Here is a 13,675-nt window from a genome sequence, read left to right on the forward strand (position 1 = left end):
TGATTTCCTGTAGTAATGTAAAGCTCTTTCCAACATACAACAGTTAATACATCCCATCTGAAATTCAGCCCCTGAAAGGCCTACAAAAGCACTAGAGGTGCGGAAAAGAGGGATTTAGCAGTAACACAGATGGCAGCTATTGGCAACAGTACTGAAGCTTTCTCCATGCCCTCCCCCACTCCACGTCTCATTCTGTTTGTGTAAAAGAGCAAACTCTGTGCCCCCGGTGTTACTTGGGAGCCACTAGTGTGCCCTTGACATGATTTATTTAATAAAGCAACTTAATGCTGTTGTGAGGTTCTGGGCAAACTTTGGAATTACCTCTGAGGGCAGGTAATTCTGCTGTGTTTTTGCACCAGGAGTGACTGAATGACCCAGTCACACCCAAGAGAAGCATTGCCTAAGAGCCATTTCTATGGGTCTGGTACATACTTGTAATACAGGCCTCTTCACCTCAAAAGCCCCTGCTTGATTGCTTGTTTGATTGCTTAAGCTTGTATTGGTCCAAAAGTGCCCCCATCCATTTTTGCTGACCAGTTTGGAAGTAATGAAAATTGGGGGCAGTTTCAGCCTTTTCAGGGAGGGGACAAATTTTTGCAAAATTTCAGGGGACTTACCAGTGGCAGAGGTGGCACTGTTGTTTGTTTGTTTGTTTTTTACAGAGTGCCTTGCCAGCAGCTGGCTCCTGCCACCACTATTTCTTTCCTGGGATGCACCAGGGAATGACACAATGCTACAACATTGCATCATTCCCTGGTGCATTGCAGGGTGTGGACTTTACATTTTGGTGAAGCCCCTCCAAACAATGTCACTGAAATCTATTTCGGCAAAATAGTTCAGATCAGCACTACTTAAAAATCTTTACTCATTTATTCCTAAATCTCTTGTGGTCTGTAGATTGTATCAGCTGCCTTGGTTCCCGCTGTCCCTGCAATCTTCATGTTCCTGATTATTGTGGTGCTTGACCTTCTCTCCTGCTGCCAACTGGATACCACACATTGTTGGTTCCTCCTGTCTATAGATGGGAAATGTTTTCATGAACTAAGTGACTCTGGGACTTAGGTTCTTGAGAAAACAAGACACATAGGGTAACATGCAATCCCCCACAATCCTCAACCCCAGAAGGCCTTGGCCAGCAACTCACTGTTCAGAACATTGGAAGGTCTATACTAGCAATGATTGGCTCTAGCAAATCTCAGATGAGCTGGACATACATTAATACAGGGGACATACATACATTAATATAGAGAAATACGTATATATCAACATCCTCAGGCAGGTTCGGCAGTTTAGCTTCATTTTTAACCCCCTCATGGTAATAGGCATGCATTCCAGGCCAGGCCATGCTAAACTCCTAAGCCCAAGTCTCCTTCACCACTTCACCCCACGGCTACCTTATTTTAGCCTTGAATGGAAAAGGAACACCTGTTCTCAGAGGAGGTCTCTTTTGTAACTATGAGGTGCTGCTCTGGGCATGTCTACTTCTAGTCTTATGGAATGTAAGTGTGAACTCTTCTTTGATTTTAATACAGAAACTATAATGTTCCTCTACTATCAGACTAGGAAGCTCTTCTCACAACCAGTGAGAAGAGCTTAAATTGGTTCTGCGGGGAGAGTGGGCTTAGCCCGCTCTCCCTGCAGATGATCAAGCCTGCAGTCCTGGGAGGCCTGATTGGCCACCCACACGACTGCTGGCTCCGTCACAGAGCCGGCAGGGATTGGGGGCTGTGCAGCCCCCAGAAGTTCCAGGATGCTCAGCATGAGCGCGTGGAGCATTCTAGAGAGACCCCCGAGCCCAAGAGGCTGCTTGCAGCCTCCCGGTCGGGGGTCTACTCGTATGTTGCTGGACGCTGTGGTAACACTCGAGCAAAATGAGAAGGTTAATGGAATGCTCGCTCCATTAACCTCGTCTTAGGTAAGGGGTATTTAGGGCGGTTAGCTGTCGGGAACCACACGGCTCCCATTGCAGCACACGATCGCCCAAAATCGGACTAGGCTCCCTTAGCCCGCTTTTGCGTGATCGTGAGAATCGCCTCTAGGAGTCACTGAATAATGGAATCATCAGTTTTTAGAAAAGAAGGTTAAAAAGGTCCTTTGAGATCTTCCAACCAGGAGTGTAGGGAGGCTGGCGGTGGCCCGTGTGTGGCCACCACGGTGGCCCCCTGGCCCCGCCAGATGCATGGGCCCGGCTAGCCATGCCCCCGCGTCTGATGTCAGATGTGGGGTGTGTGGTCTCCTTCCCAAATGGGGCCACTCTGGCTGAGTATGTTTGTATTTTGGTTGAAGTTGTTATTTTCCCAAGTGGGCTTGGCTCCCCTAACCCTTATAGATAGTTACGCTTCGAGATGGAAGGAGACGTTAAGACAGAAGCTACAATCTTACGGCCTTTCCCAGGAGGAGCTTATTAGGATGGGGTATGACGAAGCAATACGGGTCATCAAACAGCATGTATTTGATATGGAAATGCAAGAAGAGTCAGCCAAGCTGCCTAGAGGGATTTATATAGGAAATCAGTTTTCAAATGTAAAACCTGCTGAATACCTAATCAGCCTAACAACAGCAAAATTTAGAAGAGCTATGATCTAGGGGTGTGCAATTCGGGTTTTTGGGTGATTCAGCTCGGACGCGAACCGAATCACCCCTGTTCTGTTTTGTGCCCGAATCTGGGTCACCCGAATCACCCTTGATTCGGTTCGGATTTGGATTTAATCCGAATCCGAATCGATTCAGGGGGTAAAAAGGGGCCCAGGGGCAAAATTTTGGGGTGCGGTGGTAGTGTCCAATGGGTAGAGTCTACCACCCCAATTTCAGGGGGATTGGGCAAAGTCCTGATTTTTGGTGAATTTTTAAAGTTTTAGTGACTTTGGGGCAGTTCAGGGGCATAGCATGGGATCTGGGCAAAAAACTTCTGAGGTGTGAATTCTCATTCTATCATAGCAAATGAGATTTTTTCCAATTAAACAACTCTCATGACCCCACTTTCACTTTTTCACACTTTCCTTTACTATGAATAATATGAGGAAGTAATCAATTTAGCACACTTCACCTTATGAAGACAAACCTCATAAAAATAAATTCACCAAAATTCACCCCTCTGCCTAATCACTCTTAAATTGGGGATGGGTGGTAGCCTCCACCCATTAGGCACTATCTACCAGCCCTCCCCACTCCTTTGGGGCAGATCCACTTTCTGCCCCCAATCTGCCCCAAAGACACCCAAACTTCAAAAATTCTCAAAAAATCAGCTCTCTGCCCAATCCCCCTGAAATTGGGGTGGTAGCCTCCACCCATTAGGCACTACCACCCCACCCCACTATTTTGGGGCAGATCCACTTTCTGCCCCCAAACTGCCCCAAAGTCACTAAAACTTCAAAAATTCTCAAAAAATCACCCCTTTGTCCAAACCCCCTGAAATTGGGGTGGTAGCCTCCACCCATTAGGCACTACCACCCCACCCCACTATTCTGCCCCAGGCCCCACTTTCTGCCCCAATCTGTCCCAAAGACATGAAAATTTCAGAAATTTACCAAAAATCAGCCCTTTGCCCAATCCCCCTGAAATTGGGGTGGTAGCCTGCACCCATTAGGCACTACCACCCCACCCCACTCCTTTTGCCCAGATCCCATGCTATGCCCCTGAACTGCCCCAAAGTCACTAAAACTTTAAAAATTCACCAAAAATCAACCATGAACCGAATCACCCGAATTTTTTGGGTCCGAAATTCGGGTGATTCGGCTCGTGCCCGAAAAATATCGGGGGACATCGGGGGTGATTCGGTTCAGCCCCGAATCACCCGAAATTGTTCGTTTCGGGCACAGATCGTTCTGTGCCCGAAATTTTTTGCACATCCCTACTATGATCCTTGCTCGGCTAAATGCACTTTGCACTGCAGTTTTAGAGGGGAAGTTTAAGAAATTACCATACTCAGCCCGCTCATGTCCTTGTGGTTCGGGAGATATAGAAACAATTGCATACGTATTAGTCTATTGTACATTTTACACTGATATTTGAATTAATTTTATTTCTTCTTTTTTTAATGGAATTTCCTGGCCACACCAATGAATTTTATTTAGATTATTTGTTGTCAAATTTTAAAGACTCAGTGTCTTAGAATGTGGCCAAGTTCTGTTATGTAGTTTGTAAAATTCGCAAAGAACTCACCATCTGATTACTGTTGGTAGCTGCTGTCTCTTTATTATTGCTGGTCAATGACCGAAATGAAGATATCTATCTATCCACCCATCCCAAACACATCACCATTTTAAAGGGAGATTGGCCCATGCTGCTTTGAGCAGTGTGGGCCGGAGCCGTTCCAGCAGTGCTGCCAATGCAGCACAGGCCGATCTGTCTCCTAAACGGGGCCACGCAGCCCCATTTGGGAGGGAGATCGATCGGCCCTACTGCATTAGCAGCAAGACCAGCAGCGGCTCTCCCTGCCTTTAAAGCAGGGAGAGTCACTCTGGCCATGCTGCCAATGCAGCGCGGGCCGATTTCAGCTCCAAATGGGGCCGCGTGGCCCTGATTGGGACAGAAATCATGCCACCGCATCTGATGTCAGATGGGGGGATGTCTGGGGCCATGCTCACGGCCCCTGATTGGTGGTGGCCTGGGTTCTTTGAACCCATTCGCCCAATGGTGGCTCCGCTCCTGCTTCCAACCTCTGCTTGGTGCAGGAATCTGCTAAAGCATCCCTGACAGATAGCTATCCAGGCTCTGTTTGAAAACTTCTAAGAGCCCACCACAGTACGAGGCAGACTGCTCCATTGTTGAACAGCTCTTACAGTTAGGAAACTCCACTTAATGTCTAACTGAATCCCTTTCTTTATAATTTCAAGCTGATTCTAGTCCTCCTTTCAGGAGCAACAGTGAATGAGTGTGCCCCTTTTTTTTATTTTATTATTTATTTATTTATTTATTTATTTATTTTAACATATTGGAAATAGGTGGGATATTAATCTTTGAAAGAAAGAAAGAAAGAAAGAAAGAAAGAAAGAAAGAAAGAAAGAAAGAAAGTGATACAGGTGGCAGATTCTTTCCCATGTCCTGGAACTAGCCATTCAAGGAAATCCTCAGAAGATGCTATCAATATTTAGTCTCTCTTTTGGTCATTAGTCTGTATACATGGCAATGCTTGAGCTAATCTCTATATGCACAATATGCATTAGAAAGCCTCTTTTGTGATTATCTATCTATCTATCTATCTATCTATCTATCTATCATCCATCCATCCATCCATCCATCCTAGCCTTCTGGATATACTTTTTAGATCTCTTGGCCCCGTTGCAAAAATGCAATAAAAATAAAATATTAAAAGCCAGAGCCAAAATTAAGTTCCACATCAACCTTCAAATCCAATTTATTTCAAAGATTCACACAGTAAAGTTTCTTTTGAGTATGTGTCAAAAGAAGTGAATAGCCAACTTTGATCTCTGTGGTGGGTTTTTTTAAAACCCCATGCTTCTACTATTGGAATTTTGATAACTGGAAACTTCTCAGAAAACGTTATGCTTCAAGGTTTTTACCCCCAGCCATACAATTCTATGACTTATTTTATTTCCTGTATACAATATATTACATGCCCTTCTACTGCAGTCAAAAACCCTGTACTTCCAAGAGGATCAAGGTTCTGTTATACTCATTTGGAAGTCCAAATTATTGCCCAAATCTTTTCTAAACTCACAAGAATGGACATAGTTTTCTTGAAGTATCAACAAGCAGCATTAACATTTAGCATACATCTACTTACACTTTAACATAATCAGACTATATTAGGGAAATATACATCAGGACTGTTATATTTGAAAAGGATGTCAGAAAGAGAAGACATTTTCAACATATTCTAGGAGGATGAGGTTAACTTATTTGTTAAACATATTACCTGTAAGTTAAGCAATGAGTGTAATTTACAAGAATGCAAATTTAAGCTCAACCCTCAAAAATAACAAAATCTGCAACTCTAAAGTATTAGAATAAATTATGTAGGGAGGTGGGGTTTTGGAGGTTTTGAGGAGAAAGTCAGCAAGCTTCTGTTAGAGTTGGTTGGTTCAGGTAGGATATCCCTTCTCAGGACAATGTTAAAGGCTTCATGTGTAATTTAAAATGATGGGGTTGTGGTCACTTACCAGCCTCATGCTGAAGGTAGCGTTTTGCCTTCCCCAAAATTAATGGAAGGCATGAGGCTGTTTCATTTGGCTAAGACACACGGAGGGACTGGGTGAACTGGCCTGGCCTCAGAGCATGTGCATAGGTCACACAAATGGCCTCCATGCATGCAGGGAGGCCCAAACCATGCCGCCAGTAGCCCTGGCAACTCTGGGGGAGGCTGGCAGGGGTGGGGGGAGCTGCTGCCACCCTGCAGTGGCTGCCGCTGATGATAGTGCTTGTAAGTACTAACTTACTCCCCTCCCATCCCCTCTAGGCTTAGGGAAGCCCCCCACCCCACCCATCCCCTTTACTGGTAAAGGATAATCCTCACTAAATTCCCCTTTACCAGTAGAGTATTGGATGGGTTCGAAGCAGGCCGGCAGTTTAAGAGGACCGGGTTCAGTTTGTCCAGAACCAAAACTTAACTGGGCCGAGTCATTTTGAATCTGGTTCGGATTGAAGTGAACCGGCAAAACCGGTGCACATCCCTAGTGGAATCAGAAAGGAAAAGAGAGGAGAAAGAGAAGCTGAAAATGGAGTCATTTGTTTCTGAATAAACTCTTCATTAAATCTATATGTGTCTTTGAGGGGAAGCAATTATAAAACAGCAGATTGATTGGTGAGCACTCTTGGGCTGGTTTTAGAAAGGGGAGTTCCAGGCTTTACAACTTAAATCATTAAATCTATATGTGTCTTTGAGGGGAAGCAGTTATAAAACAGCAGATTGATTGGTGAGCACTCTTGGGCTGGTTTTAGAAAGGGGAGTTCCAGGCTTTACAACTTCAGTGCTATGACTCCTAAGTATTTGGGGGGCTACACTAACCTCTTAAGGTTACAGACAACCTTAAAACTAATTGTCTTAAGTGGGTGAGAGCTCCAAAATGGCCCTTTCCTCCTTAGAGTTGGCCTGAGCAGTGATCAGCAGTGGTCTGATACCCTACTCAGAGCCAGGATATGATTGCCCTGAAGGTTCAGAGGATAGGATGCTCTATGACCTCCAACCTAAATGTATGCTCTCACTTTCTGGGGGTGAAGATTGCTACCTGCTGCAGTCACAATGGTATTAATGCTTACCCAGAACAGTTGTGTAGTTGGTTTTTGTTTTGTTTTGTTGCCTTGTGTCTTTTTGGTGTGAGGATAATCTCTCTTTTTGAAGGCTTCTCAGGTGTCTGAAATCAATTAGTAAATATTTGCTCAAGAGCCATGGCTTGATGATACTTTTAGCCCTATACTTTCACATCATTGGGCTTGTTCTCACAATTCCCGAGGGGCCGGGGGTGACATAATCTGGACTTTGATCTAGAGTGGAGCTGGTCTTCTGCCTGCACCAAGACTGGGACTGCTGATGGCACACAGTCACAACCAGCTTTTCCCCTGCCCATTTTTGGGAGTGCACACGACTCTAGAATCCCAGCTGGTCACTCTTTCTTCCACCTTACATCTTAAGAACAAGCACATCCGGTTGCCACTTGAAAAGTTGTGATTCTTGTCAGTGTTACTCTGTAGGTATAAAGTGTATCCTTGCATGAATTCACGATAAAAACAAAATATTTGTGCAGCGCAGTGTGGGTCAAATGATTTGTGCTCCCTGTTCTTGGATCCTTTGTATCTCAGAGCAACTGCCACTTCTGACTGATATTCAGCCAGCAGGAAATGGTGGAAGGAATCTCATTTGTCTGCCATACCTCCAAGGGTGTTCGGCATCACCAGATTGCTAGCTAAGAGCATTTGCGTGATGGCTGTGCTCTGGAGATATAATGACAGATGCACACTAAGCTTTCAACCCAAAGGGACCAAAATGATGCAAAAGAAATACACAGCCTATAGCTTGTCAAAGTCTTTTGTTCATTTTTAATTTCATTGCTACTGAACCTTCTGCAATGAAGTGACTAGCGACAACAGTTTCAACTTTTAATGGCCCACTGTAACACTTAACAATTATTTATAGGGTGGCAATCTACACCCGCTAGACCAAAGCACTCTTGAACCATGCTCCCATGATGCAATGTTTGTCTGAATTGTGGAAAGTGAGGAGCATAGTTTAAGAGTGTGTTGGCCTGTGGGGGGCAGGCTTTAGTTTAGTGCAGGCCTGCTCAACTTTGTCCCCCCAGCTGTTTTTGGAAAACAGCTCCCATAATCCTCAGCCACAGTGGCCAATAGCCAGGGATTATGGGAGTTGTGGGCCAACATCTGCAGGAGAGCCAAAGTTGAGCAGCCCTGGTTTAGTGGGTGCCTAAGATTCTCAATCACTGCAAGGATCTCTCCCCAGGTTTAGCATTTGTATTTGCAGCAAACATGGCGGCTATTCATAGTGCATGCAAAACCGATTTGCACTTGCATGTGAGCTGCCAGGATCGGGCCAATCCCAGTTGCACCACAGTGGCAAACCCGTCTATGGAGCCACCCTTTAAAATGAGGTTAAGGAAGCAAGCACTCCCTTAACCCCTTTTTTTTCTGCCCGTGTACCAGCCAGGGCTGCTTGGAAGACTCGGAGAGGGGAGGGGTGATCCCCATAATGCACTTACATGGTGCATTATTGGAATTCCAGGGGATGGGGCGCATTCCAGCACCCCTGCTCTTGGACCTGCCGGCAGTCGCCAGTGCTCATCTGGACAGATGATCCGCCCACCCAGGGATGGTGGAACGATTGTCTGCAGGGAGGTAAGAGCTTTTGGGCTTCCTCCCTGCAAACTGGGAAGCCCTTTCTCACTGGTCGTGGGAAAGGGCTAACTGTAAGCATGGAAAGTGCATCAATGCAGGAGGTGGGGCTTAATAGCATGCTTCTCTGGGTGCTGTACCTGGATATAGGGTCCATGGTTTGAATAATGCCTGAGCAGGGCATATGTGTCTGTAGAGGTTATACTACAATGAAACCGACCTACACAGTGCTCTAGGTTTAAGTGTGAAATGGGACATGACTCAACAAAAAGCAATTTACTCTGAAGATTGCTATGATAGTATGAATATAGACCCAATCCAGAGATCTGCAGTGGCCAACTGTCTGCCTTTATACAGTCAATCGGCAAGAATGGGATGTTGCCTGGGCTGCTAGATGCAGAGGATTTTCCTCTTGCACATGTGATAGTGATGACCCTAACATGGAAGCCAATATCCATGTGAAAATGATCCCATGCTGCATCAGGGTGAGAGAGGTCTTTGCTTGTCATTCCTGCTTGCAAGAGAGCCAGGCATGTGTATGACAGGGGATCTAGAACTGGACCAGTGACAAAGTGTTTGGAGTTGGCTGGCAAGGAGTGGGCATGGATGGGGAATATAGTCAAAATGTAATCAACTCTGATGGCAAACCTTATTTATTTCCTTTTTAAAAATAAATATTTAGACTTGCCTTCAAGCTCAGCTCCTTGCTAGACTTTGGCCTTTACCGGAAGGAATTTTCCCATAAATACTTTGCAGGGAAAGAGGAGACAATTACATATGACCATTCTGGGTTTTTTTTTTAATGCAAGCAGTCTGGGAATCTCCTTTCATTTTGATGTTCCCTAACCCCCATATGAATGTTTTGTCCTGAATGGACACAGTGAGGCAGGTCTCACGATTCGTGAGACCTGCTTTTGCTGAAACTGCGGGGAGGGATCCCTGGGTAGCCGGATTGGCTGCCCACACGATTGCTGGCTCCATGATGGAGCCGGCGGGGGCTGGGGGGAGCGGGGGCCGTGCAGCCCCCAGAAGCCCCAGTATGCCCTGCGTGAGCGTGGGAGACCCCCGAAGCCAGGAGGTGGCTTTTTGCCTCCCGGTAGGGGGTCTACTCGTGAGTAGCTGTGGAGCAGTGCCACAGCTACTCATGAGCAGATAGCCCTGGTTTGCAGAGCGCTCGCTTTGCAAACCCGGGCTAAGGGGCAGGCTACTTGAGCGGGTTAGCCGCTCAAGAACCACTGGGCTTGCCTGGGAGCCCAGTGGTTCTTACGATTAACAAAAATTGGGCTAGGCTCTCCTAGCCCGATTTTTGTTCATCGTGAGAATAGCCCCAATGTTTGTGTCCAAGGGAGGCTAATACTTTTAGGCAAAGCCATCAGCAGATGGTCGGGGTCAACTAACTCAGGTCTTAATTCTCACTGAGCTTCACCTGCTAACCCAGAAGAGTGTCATAATTCTTCTCTAGAGTTGCAAAAGAGGCAGAAACAGTTCTTATTCAGGAAAACGGTTTTGAATAATTACTGCAGTACTGAATGGTGAACAAATATTGCTTTATTAATCAATAAACCATCTGACCTGCTCTTAACTCATAGCCAGTTCCTAGACTCTTAAACAACTTAACATTCTCCTATTATCATGACCTTTATTGGCTTCTTTACAACTTTTGTTCTCTTCCCTAAGTGCAGGAGTGGCCCACAGTGTTGGAGCCCTGAAGTAGGGCACCAAATGCTGCTTCCCGCTTACTAGTGACACATGGTCATGCCAAATGGTGCCTCCTTACCCCACAGCACATCAGCAGGTATGGAAGAGCACTCCTCCTTCTGTGTTGGATTTGAAATGGGAGAGGGAACCAAGTGGAAGAAGAAGAGGAAGTGGAACAGAAGAGAATGGTGGCAAGAGCATCTTTCTACTGTTCTCTTTCATTGCCTCTTCTGCTCCTCCTTTTCAAATCCATCAAGTGCAGGAGGAGTAGGTGTGGGAGAGTGCAGCCCCCCCCCCCACCAGAGGCAGCCATCTCTGTTTGCCACATGGTCAGACCATCCTTGTATAACTCTTTTTGCTTGTGGGCTTCCCAGAGGCATCTGGTGGGCCACTGTGTGAGACAGGATGCTAGACTAGATAGGCCTTGGGCCTGATCCAGCAGGGCTGTTCTTATGTTATAACTACCTTGGAATGTAGGTAGTTACATTCACCCACCCACCCCCAAGGAAGGTGGGCTCTTTTCAAATCCCAGTTCAAATTCTCGTCTCTTATGGGCTTACTGAGTTGCTAGCTTCTTGAATGGGTTACACAAGTTTGTCAGAGTCACCTTTTAAAATATGTCTAGCTAGGAAACTCCACATCCTATAATATTTTGTATTTTTTAAATTGCATTTTATATTTTTATATCTTGTTTCATGTTAATATTTTATTAGGATTTGGTTAGCTTTCCCACAGGCTAACCACATCCTAGTAAATTAGGTTAGTCTACTTGTTTTCTTTTGATTTATGTAATTCAATAATTGTTTTGTTTCCTGATGTCTGTGTTACGTAGAACTTTGTATCATTCCAAATGCCATCTCAGAAAGTATTCTTGAAAATGCCTCATAAGGGAGAGGGCAGGAGATATGGATTGGAGGAGGTATGTTCTGTTATATTGTTCTTTGTATCGAGGTGTCAGAGAAGAACTTATTTCCCCCCTGTTAGTTAGATTTCCTGGAAGGTGTGGGCTTTTTTATACACAATATTGCCTTGCAGATACAAGCTGTGAGATTACAAAAGTGGTGGCCAAATTTTTTTATATTGCTATGAGATTAAGGTCTCAATTTTAGGAGCTGTTTTACTGTTTTTAAAGTAATCTATCCTGGATGCTTGTATACTGCTTTATTGTGTGTTATTATCAGTTACTATTTGTGTATATTAGTTATATTTATTATTCTGATTTTCATCTCTTGGCTGGCCAACGGCTGTAATAAAATTGATTGATTGATAGGAGGAGGTAAGGCTGCAATAATTAACACTTTGGCTCCATGTACACCTCATTTCCCACTACTCCATTATTTGTTTGTTTCATTTATATATTGCCCATCCACAAATAGCTCAAGGGCGGTGCACTGTCAAAAAAAAATCATTTAAAATATTAACATAAAACTAATTAAAAACCTTCAAAACCACTTAACTATTATTAAAAGACAGGCAGAAGAGGTGGGTCTTTATGGCTCTCTTGAAAGCCTCTAGGAATGATAACCTTCTTATAACCGCAGGGAACATGTTCCACAGTCTAGGGGTGGCTACTGAAAAGGCCCAACCCCAAGCTGCCACCAGACAAACTGGTGTCATCTGATGGTGGACCTCTCCTGATGATGTTAATGAGTGGTGGGGATCTTGCAGAGACAGGTGCTGTCTCAGGTAACCTGGGCCTAAGCCTTTCAGGGCTTTAAAAGGCGAGGGGAGCACTTTATATATTGCCTAGAAACATACCGGCAGAGAGTGCAGCTCTTTAAAAACAGGCTTGACAGGTGGTCTTTCTGGACTACCCCAGAGACCAATCTTATTGCCACATTTTGGACTAACTGTAGTTTCCAGATTACATACAAAGGCAGACCTATGTAGAGCGCATTGCACCTGGAAATTACCAGTTTATGCACCACTGTTTTGAGGTCATTCTGTTCAATGAATGGGAGGAGCTGTTGTATCAGCTGATAAAAAGCACTCTTGGCCAGACCCTCAGCCCGAGACACCAGGGTGAGATTGGATCCAAGAGCAATCCCAAACTGCATATCAATTCTTTCTGAGGGACTATAACCCCTTCTAGAACAGGAGATTCTATACTGTGCTCAGATGACACCCAACAATGAGCACTTCCATTTTGTTTGGATTCAGCTTTGATTTACTCTCCTTTATCCAGCCCATTACTGCCTGTAGGCAGGCATTTAGGGAAATATATTTCCCATTATTGATAACATGGAGAGATAGATTTGGGTGTCAGCATACTGATAGCATCCAGTACCAAATCTCCTAATGACCTCACCCAGCGGTTTCATGTAGATGTTAAAAAGCATTGGCGACAGAATGGACGCCATATAATAGCTCCTATTTTGAAGTGCAACCATCACCACATGGCACCATCTGAAATCTACCCAAGAGATGGGAGCGGAACCACTGCAAAACAGTTCCTCCGATCAATCTAGAAGGATATTGTGGTCAATGGTATCGAAAGCTGCCAAAAGATCCAAGAGAACCAACAGAGCCACACAGTCAATTTCCTGGTGAGGTCATCTATCAGCCTGACCAAGGCCACCTCAATTCTATAGCTCACCATAAAGCTAGTTTGAAATGGGCCTAGATAATCTGTTTTCTCCAAGAGGACTTGGAGTTGGTTAGCCACCACCCTCTCAATCACATTACCCAGCCACAAAAGGTTGGAGACTGGCCTGTAATCACCAAGGGATCTAGGACATACTTCTTAAGAAGAGGTCTAAGCATTGCCTCTTTCAAACAAGAAGGAATCCTGCCCTCTGTCGGTGAGACATTAATGATGTTAACTAGGCCATCTCCAATAATCTCCCTGCAAGATTAAATCTGTCAGGGAGAGATTTGGGAATGTTGTGAAAGGATATAAAGAACAGGTGGTAGGTTACACTGCTCCAAGCAGTTTGCCCATATACTGTAATCAGGAATCACAGATTGAAACTGATCCAGAATAATCCTGGAATAAGAGTTGTCAAACACCCCCATTATTGACTCTGCAGAAGCACTGGAATCGAGTTCAGCCTGGGTGCGAGAGACTCTATCCACAAAAGACTAATTAAAACGTCACAGTGAGAAATTGTCTTGGGAAATAGACGAACAGAGGGGGCCTGAGTTAGACCCCCTCATTACCCAGAACAGCTCTGCT

The 13,675-nt window shown here is 45.0% G+C and overlaps 1 long non-coding RNA gene across 1 annotated transcript; it reads right to left on the reverse strand.

The window, feature by feature from the left end:
* Window positions 1-851: 851 nt before the first annotated feature.
* Window positions 852-7,512, reverse strand: LOC128346743 (uncharacterized). Its single transcript, XR_008317165.1, has 2 exons — window positions 7,219-7,512; window positions 852-1,015 (listed from the first exon to the last, which is right to left on the reverse strand). It is a non-coding gene; the product is annotated as an uncharacterized LOC128346743 (long non-coding RNA).
* Between the last annotated feature and the right edge of the window lie 6,163 nt (window positions 7,513-13,675).

Source organism: Hemicordylus capensis, chromosome 1 (assembly GCF_027244095.1).
Source record: "Hemicordylus capensis ecotype Gifberg chromosome 1, rHemCap1.1.pri, whole genome shotgun sequence".
Lineage (NCBI taxonomy): Eukaryota > Metazoa > Chordata > Lepidosauria > Squamata > Cordylidae > Hemicordylus > Hemicordylus capensis.